A 9116-nucleotide genomic window follows, 5' to 3' on the forward strand; every position below is an offset into this window, starting at 1 on the left:
CATCTGGTCACCCAGCAGCCAAGATACATGAGGAGGGAATCATAGAGTCATTTAGGTTGGAAAAGACCTTTAAGATCTTCGAGTCCAATTATAAATCCAGCACTGCCCAGTCCACTACTAAACCATCTCCCCAGGTGCCACAGCTACATGTCTTTTAAATATCTTCAGGGGTGGTGACTCAAGCACTTCCCTGGGGAGCTTGTTCCAATGCCTGACCACTCTTGCAGTGAAGAAACTTTTCCGAATATCCAATCTAAACCTCTCCTGATACAATCTGAGGCTGTTTCCTCTTGTCCTGTCACTTGTTACTTGGGAGAAAAGACTAATAGTTTCTTCCCCCTCTTCCTGCCCCTCACTACAGCCTCCTTTCAGGTGGTTGTATGTTGATTTTCTTGTTTCATTTCTTTTTTTCCTTACTTTTGTTTCGCGAGTTCTTTTACTCAGAGTTTGGATTAAAAGGCAGAAGACACTAGGTTGCTCTTTGGACTTAGATGTTTATTATATCTTATCTATAATACAGCTGCACAGAGTGTGCCTCTTAGTTAACAAGGTGGAAAAATGGCCCTGAGTTCTAACTTCCAAGGTCTTTTAAGGTCCAAATCACCCAATTATGGAATGCCAACTAATTTGTTTTTGCTTATAATCCAATAAGTAACTATTCATGATCCACACTGAGGGTTTTTTGACCCAATACCAGAACACCCAGATTTGTGAAGAAGGAGGAGAAAAGAAGAACAAATCCACACCCCAAATCCTCCATATTGTTACATATATCCCAGAAACCTAAATTTTCTAAACCCAGGGTTCCAACAGTTGTAGAGGGGGATAAAGTCACCCCTAAGCTTCCTTTTCTCCCGGCTGAACAACCCCAGCTCCTACAACTACTCCTCACAGGACTTGTGCTCGAGACCCTTTACCAGCTCTGTTGTCCTTCTCTGGGCTTGCTCCAGCAGCTCAATGTCCTTCCTGGAGTGAGTGGCCCAGAACTGTATACAGGATTCAAGGTGTGAATACTAGAGCAGCAAGAATGACACCAAGTCTGCAGACAGACCTAGCAAGTGCCTCTAAGGTTCTGTGTATGTTTTGTATAAAGACTGATTGTCCTTCTGCAATGTTACAATTTATTTTCTTTTAATGGTGTCATATTTCATTTTCACATAAGAACCTTAAACATTTCATCTGGACCTAGTAATGCAACAGGAAAAAAACTTAATGCACTGGATCTGACCGTCTGAGAGAGTAAGGCTACAGCAGCTTCATGCCCCAGGTTCAACCAGCAGTGAAGCTGAAGATGCAGTCCCAATTAGCACACAGCACATATATGCATCATGGTATGCATGATATACATGCTGGCCACACAAATCACAGACAGACATACAGAACACTCACATGAGAATAGATAGTTTTTCCTTGGTAAAGCTGCAAGAGTGTTGTAGAGAGATAATATAACAAGTTTTGAATGCAAATTATTATTTAGAAATTACAGCAGACTCCAAGGACAAGCAATTCAAAAACTATGAAAGCATCCTTACAATGAAATCTAAAAAATAACAGTTTATTTCAGCTGGAAATAAAGAGTGCTGAGGAACAAAAAATGTAGCTGTTTTCATAAATTATAGAACACCTAATCCTAAACCCAAATTCTCTCACCCTTCCACTTTGGTATTCTGTAGTTATGGTCCTCAGTGGAGCTATATAATCAGTGTTTATGCTTAACATACAGAAGTAGCATTTCAAGGCAGAACACAGAGTTGTAAAAACAGAGCATTTTCAAAGCTCAGTAAATACTAAATAACTCTTTACACTCAAGCTATTGTTCGTGTTTCTACAAACACTTAAGAACACTTCTATTTTTTTCTTGTGGCAAATGATGCATAATCGTGATGACTTGAAGGCATAGAATGTAGATGCTGTTTTTTAATCTTTCTTTTTAGTAAATCTGTGTTTCACAGCAAATACTTGTGACAAATGCTGTCTCTTTGTTTTATTTGGAAAAGGAATAACACACTAAAAATAAAGTTTAAAACCATATGGGTCTGTAAGAAACACACCAGGAAAATCTATCAATCCGGTAAGCTCCCTGTGTACTAAAACTTTTGTCCACAACCTGGAAATGTGGAAGTGCTTGTTGGTGTCTTACACTTCAAGTGTGCTATATGTCTATAAGTAATAGATATATACATAGCAAATTTTATAGATACAGATATATAGATAGCCATAGGTATAGATAACAAATTTTAAAAGCCAAAACATTAAAGGGTAAGAAACATCATACCTTTTTTTCTTGTTTTCTTTCTAGACATGTATTTTATCTCTTTCTTCAATGATCTAGGAAGATTATATGCATGAAGCTATCAAAATACATTTGCTAGATGTGAGAAATCAGGCATTTAACAATTAGGATATCTCCTGAAATGCCAATGTGGCAACAGAGGTGATATTTTCTATCTCAGTTTGTCATTTGAAAGGTGGCTCTTTTTGTGGTGTTTCTGATTAAAATGTACCAACAAAAAGAAGTAGAAACTGACAATTTTGTCACATATCTAGCAAGAGCAGCAGTATGTCTTTCGACTTCTCTGATGTGGTAAAACTTGCTATCAGATTCACTAATGATATACAAATGTATAAGAATTTCCCTATGTATTGTGTATAAAATTACAAGTCTAGCTTCTACGTTTGACCTTTGCAAAGTAGTGATGTTCTTACTACTTAGAGTATGGTTTTCTTGCATTGCCATTTTTCTTTAGGCACAATAGGAGGAGTTCAAAAGGCTTCTAGATGCATTTTTTGGTGTTGTAGATCAGAGGAAAAAGCAAGCTTTTTGGTGGTATTGTGTCTATATTACTTCAGTTCTCAGGAAATTATATTACCTTGAAAACAACAAAGTCTTAAATTTTGTCTATAACATTATGTTGAAGAAAAAGCAATGAATCAATATGTAGTCTAATTTCTTAAAACTCTGAAAATAAAAGACTGTGTTCGTAATTCTGTAAATTCCCCCAGATTGTTGCCAGGAAAAGAAAATGTACAGAGAAAGTGATCTCGTTTGGAAGTGGCATCGCAGAGATCAGAGGCACTGAATGGCTTTCATCTCTGCCTACAATTCACTTTCTTTGAGAAACCACATATGTTCTAATAAAAATATAGGCCAAATTAAGTTTGTGACAGCCGGTCTCCTGCAAATGTACATCACCTTCAAATACGCATTGGAGAAGAGAGTTTAAATTTGTCTTTGAATCCTAATCCTCTCAGGATAACATCAGAATTATCCAAACACTGTCACAGCCTCTAGGTTAAGTAACAGCATCCAAACCTGAGTACATCTGTCAGTGGCAGATTGCAGCTAACACCATGCAATTGGCACCATGCAGCCAGAAACTGATTAGAAAGAGCCAAGTGATTTTGCTGCTTAGTCTTTTCCTTTTATTTGATAATTAATTAATGTATACATTAAATTGAAAAAAAAAATAAAAAGCATTGAAATTTCCTGGTTTGGATTGAAATAACCTTTAATTGGGATTCATAACTTTTTGCAGGTTTTTGTGTAGGTGTCTGCTGTAATTTCCCAGACGAGTAGCTAAATGTGATTATACATAACTTATTTCTATTCTGCAATAGCTTCCTGCAAGATCCTTCTTCAGTTTATAGATGAAATTTATTACTGGACACATTTTTCAACCTACTGAATTCCCCTTGACAGCTAAAAATATTGGATGTTTGCTATTTCAGAAGTCTTCTATTTAGCAAAAGCATTTGGAAGTTATCTACTGTCCTCCTACTTTGAGGCTTCCTATGTCTAAGCAAAAATTTCTCCTACACCTAAATCTGCCGATCAATGATCAGTTGCTATTTGGCAGACAACTAACTTAAGGAGTAAAAAAAAGCATAGTAGATGGGTATGTCTCTTTCTGCAGATAAAAAGAACCTTTTTAAATAGATGCAATAAAGATATCTGACTTTCTCCATTACCACTGATGATGAGGGTGTTTGTTCAAAGTAAATGTGTACTGTACAATAAATTAAATACATGATTTTCCTTATCTGAGAAGCTGCAGGCATCACTCCCTCTCATGGATGAACAAAGAGGAGAACCAGAAAAGTAATTCAATTCTGCCACAAGTTAGTGCTCTCCTGCTTCATTCCTTTGCCCTCTAAAGAAGCCAACAAATAGGGGAAGTGTTTCAAAGGGAGTTTGTCTCCTACTTCAGCATGAAACCCATGTAAGAGACTGTATATAGAGCAGATTGCTTTTAGAAAACTAGTTTTACTGGCATGTACATCTATGTCTCCAAAAGGCAGAGCTGAATTCAGTGTCAGCTGCATGCAACTGTACCTGAGTACACTCCGAGCTGCACCCTGCAGAGGTCACAGCACCATGATGGGCAGTGGTGATGGAACGGATGGAACGGGATGGATGGAGGGGGCTCTTATTGGATGGTGTGGCTGGCAGTCTAGCCATACTCTCTACTGTATGCTTTTGTATGACAAAGAAAGCAAACCCAATCTTTCAATCTAGGTCCAAATTAAGGAATTTGCAGTTATTTAGAAAGTAGAAGCACAGAAGATGATAGACTGGGTTTGTAAGAGCAGGAAGGTGTTTGGCTTGCCGTTGGTGATGGCCAAGGTGAAAACCGAGAGAGAAAATGATAATCTGCAAAGCAGAAATGTGGTTTGTAAGAGAAAAGTGTTTGAAACTTGCCCCAAAATAGGATAACTGCACCTTACGCCTTAGTCTTGAGCTGCAGACTTTGAGTTGTGCTGTGTTTGGCATGGTGGTGAGGGGCTGGACAAGGTCTCAGGACAGGCACAGAACTGCCACAGAGCTGCTCGGATGAGTAATGTGGAAGCCAGTGGTAAAGCTGTGAAGGAGACACATGCCTTCCAGGCAGAACATCAGGAGGGCTCTTGCAAGCCGTCCTGGTCTGTTTTCCAGAAGCCTCAGGGATGTTGCTGCTTTGAGGGACCTTTGCAGAGCCTTTGACCAAACACTGCAATCATTCACCCCATCCACCCTCAACCCATGCAACCTCTCAGGACATGTCTGCTGAAGGACTCTCTTGCAGAGCTGTCCCAGGGGTCTGCACCCTCACCCAGGCCCCATGTGTAGCAGCATTTCCTACTGATCTCAAAACCATCTCTGTTCCTCCCAGTGAGGCAGGCAGTGCCTTCTTGCTCTCTTGGGTTTTCTTGTGTCCTGTGAGGAGCAACGAACTTCTGATTGAACTGTGTCTGGAGGCCTCTTGAATGCACTGTGACTTTTGGCAGGTGAGGAAGGACCCATCCTGTGTGCAGTTGGTTCCACTGTTCCTCCTAGGGGCACTGAGGAGTTTTCACCTCTTCCTACACTTCAACACCAAGAGTCCTTTACCCAAGCATGCCCTGTCCTCAATACTGTCTGCTCCCTCCAGAGTAAGAGTGTGCTGTTTCACAGGTAAGATGCAAAGGCTACATTTGCTCTGTACAAACAATTAAATACCACAGCATGTCTGCAGATCAAAGCAGGTGTTTGTGAAGACCTGAGAAATGTCTTTCAGGGGAGTTTATTTTGGACTAGTTCTCGCTTTATTGGTGGATTACATGCTGTTTAGGAGTTGGAGTGCTTTATGAGTGCTCCTGGTGCTCCTGGAAAACTTCTTCTAGTTTACTTCAATCCATGAGTAATGTAGCTCGTGCACTTTGGTAACACTTCATCAGTGTGAACCAAAGCACAACAGGGAAATCTGCTTCAAAAGTGTACCTCTGATGAAACACCAAGATGGAGTCACTCAGAGAAACCTGGAAGACCTTAGACTGGAAAGTTGATATGTGTGATTTGCATGTTATATGTCTTCCACAAGCCCTTAAACATCCTGTCTCTAGATACCCCAGGCCCTCTCTTTAGTTTTTTGAAAGATGAATGCAGACTATGATAAACCCATTGAATATAGTAAGATATTTCCTCAGGGTGACATCTTCCATTGGCAGTGGGTAGTAAGACCAAGCATGCCAAAAGAATTGAAATCATTCAGGAAAGGACAGAAAAAAAACCAGAAGGGTTTGCTGAATTCTCGTGTGCAATAGAATACTGAAAACTAAATAAATATTTAGATACAGAAAATTGTTTTCCTTCCTAATGCACACCTCATCATTTTATGAAGGACTGAGTGCACTTCCTTACAGAAGAGCTTCACACTGAATGTTTTGCATATAAAATGTGCCAAGCTTTTCCAGAATCAGCCATTGCTACTGCCTTTTCCTTATCAGACCACGATGAAGCTGAGAGAACAATAACATCTGAGCTGTACTAGTGTTTGAATTTCTGATTTGGTCACTAAAATGAAACATTTACAAACATTTACAAACTCTTTCAGAGTAAGGCTCTTTACTTGTAGCTGTTACAGGTCACATTGCTAGATATTCTTTGGTCTCAGAAGAGAAAGAAAATCTCTGAGGTAATTTAATTAAGGTCCTTGCTGCAAAATGTCAGTTTGATTCTCTGCTTGTATGAATATTCATTTTACATAAAGTATAACAAGATATACTCTGCACTTACCTGATAGATTAAGAGTTTTGGGGAGGGTTTCAATCGCTGCTCGGAATCAGGCAGAATCGGGGTTTGAATCTGGATCTCTCACATGTCTGACCAGTGCCTTGACTCACTGAACTGGATTTGGGGGCTGTTGGGAAGGGAAGAGAGGCAATTACACCTTATTTTTGTGGATGGCATCACAGTCCTGGCCCTTAAAAGCAAACCACCAAGAATGAGATGCAGATGTTTGGCTGAAGCCAAATATTTATCAAACAAAACACATTCCTCTCTAATCTCCTGGTTTCACCTGGTAATTACTCATGTGAAAACACAAAAAAATTTCCAAGATCGGTGCTACACCACTGCAAGACATATTTCCATCCACTATTTCACCCACAGATACACCTTTAGGAAATAACTGATGAGCAGAAAGTCTTCAAATGTCACATGCATGCTGACCTTATGAAGCTCTGTATCTAAAGAAAATGAGATGGTAGCATAGAGCAGTGAGTTTCTCATATAAATGGAAAAAAACCAGGTCTGTGGCAACCAGAGTGATTCAGCAGCAGCAAAGGATTTGCAGTGTGTGCTGCACTGGGCTTTCCTAAACAAGCACTTAATATTAGTGCGAAACCGTATCTGGGGAGGTGGCCGGATTTTGCCTGTCAGCACAGATCATGTAGTATGGGTTTCATATAACAATTCCTCACTGGTTTTTTTTTTGGTTCAGCCATACTGTACAAAAGAACTCCCCTCTCTTTTGCTGTCATGCATACAGAAGCTGAAACATATTGCCACAGCCTCCCTGAAAATATTGGTTGAGATACTCTCAGCTTTAGTTGAAACTATGTTTTATTTTAACTACTTGGAACTGTACTTACATGAGAAAATGGGGGACAGACTGTAGATTAAATGCTTAAAAATTCAGTTAATAAACAAAATTACCCTTACAATAGGGAGCATTCTTGTTTCCATACAACAGGCAGGTTGTTTACAGGTTTGGTTTTTTTTGAAGGCTCTGCTTTAAAGTCATCCGGGGTGTCTGGTCAGTTGTTACTGCTGTTATTCGAATGTCAGTAAATGAAAACAAAATGTCCTTGTGTTCAGGCAGCTCACAGTTGGGATGCTCTTTGTTTCAGAAAAGGGAAGGACACATGATCTCAGGATGTGGTAAACAAAGCATTATTCTTTCTGTGTCACAGATAAAAGAACTGGCAACCAGGCAGACTGGGTGACTTGCTGGAGCTCCATAGGATCAGCAGGGAGAGCTGAACTCTTCAACAATATTCTGGTCACCTATCCACAAGTTCATCCCTTTCCAAAGAGAAAATTCAGAGGAACTTGCAACCCAGGAATCCAATTTCCAACTCTGAGTCAGTCATTTCTCTGCTAATGATCCTCTGCTCTCCAAGTGCCTGGCATCATCTTGCATAGTAAAAGAGCTAAAGATAGGAGTGACTTCTAGTCCTCCTGCTATTAAAGTCCTCTAGCAGCTCAGGGGTAGCACCACTAGTGCATTTCAAGAAGAGAGGAGGATGTTTTCCAGGGGCTTCTGTGGTAAGCCCAGCCCAGCGCTGCTGACAGGGAGCAGGGGCTGAGGCAGTGCCAAACCAGCCCGGACTGTCCCTTCTTTCTTTCCAAGCTTGGCTGTCTCCTGACTGGGTATGAGAACACTACCTTGGGTTTGGGGTATTTTCTTATTACCCTTTCTTTTCCTCCTTAATTCAATATATTGTACCTATTATTTTTTGGCTGAGATTTCTTGATCTCTCTTGCAATGTCCTGAACAAGTGTTGCCAAAATCTTTTGGAGTCTGTTCAGTACACATAGATCTCTACTTATTTTATTTCTGAGTATCCCATGACACATGCTGCTTATAGTTTACAAATACTGAAAAACATTCAGAGCATCTGGAATCTAAATTCCTTCCTGCATAGCGCAAACTTTGCCATGCTGTTACTTTGCAGACTGGCGCTGGGTATTGAGGCAAGATGAAGAATCAGTTAAACATGAAAGCTCCAGACAATGAAACTAATTAGGCAGCTAATTAGGATTACACTGCCTAGCTCAGTACTCTCCACCTCCTAGCACACATGTGGCTACATCTGGGGGAAGCCCTTCTGTTAATCCTATCACACAGAGGCTAAAAATCATCATAAGGCTTTATCCAGTATGACGTGGTAAGGGGCTAATTAATTTTTCTTGTCATTAAGCAAGAACCTTATGCCTTGCTATACCTAATGGCAAAGGAAGAAGTCCCAGGAGAACAGATTTGGTCTCTGTTCAAAAGGATTATTTTAGCAACGGGATAATCTTCACCATGTCATCTTGAACAAGGCTTTAGGTCTGGATTATGTTTGCAATGCAATGCAATACAAAGTGATGATACTAGATTGGGGAATCTGGCCCATTTTGTGTGGTCCATGACAATTCTGCATGTTGCCAGAGGGCATCTGTCATTTAATATATGTATACATACAAAGAAAAGGTTTTTTGGTTTTATTCTTGCTCATTATGTAGAATTGCAAAAAAAGCTTGGCTGTGGCACAGTACTCTCTTGATCCAGGGATGGCAGTAAGAAAAGTAAGGCTTCAATTCATGAAAAAAA

At 40.0% G+C, this 9116-nt stretch overlaps 1 long non-coding RNA gene across 1 annotated transcript in view; it reads right to left on the reverse strand.

Moving 5' to 3' along the window:
- LOC116440036 overlaps positions 1 to 6648 on the reverse strand; it is a 41096-nt gene extending 34448 nt beyond the window's left edge. Inside the window, exon 1 of the long non-coding RNA XR_004238380.1 lies at positions 6533 to 6648. This is a non-coding gene — a long non-coding RNA (uncharacterized LOC116440036). The remainder of the gene's footprint in view (positions 1 to 6532) is intronic.
- Between the last annotated feature and the right edge of the window lie 2468 nt (positions 6649 to 9116).

This window comes from Corvus moneduloides, chromosome 2 (assembly GCF_009650955.1).
Source record: "Corvus moneduloides isolate bCorMon1 chromosome 2, bCorMon1.pri, whole genome shotgun sequence".
NCBI lineage: Eukaryota > Metazoa > Chordata > Aves > Passeriformes > Corvidae > Corvus > Corvus moneduloides.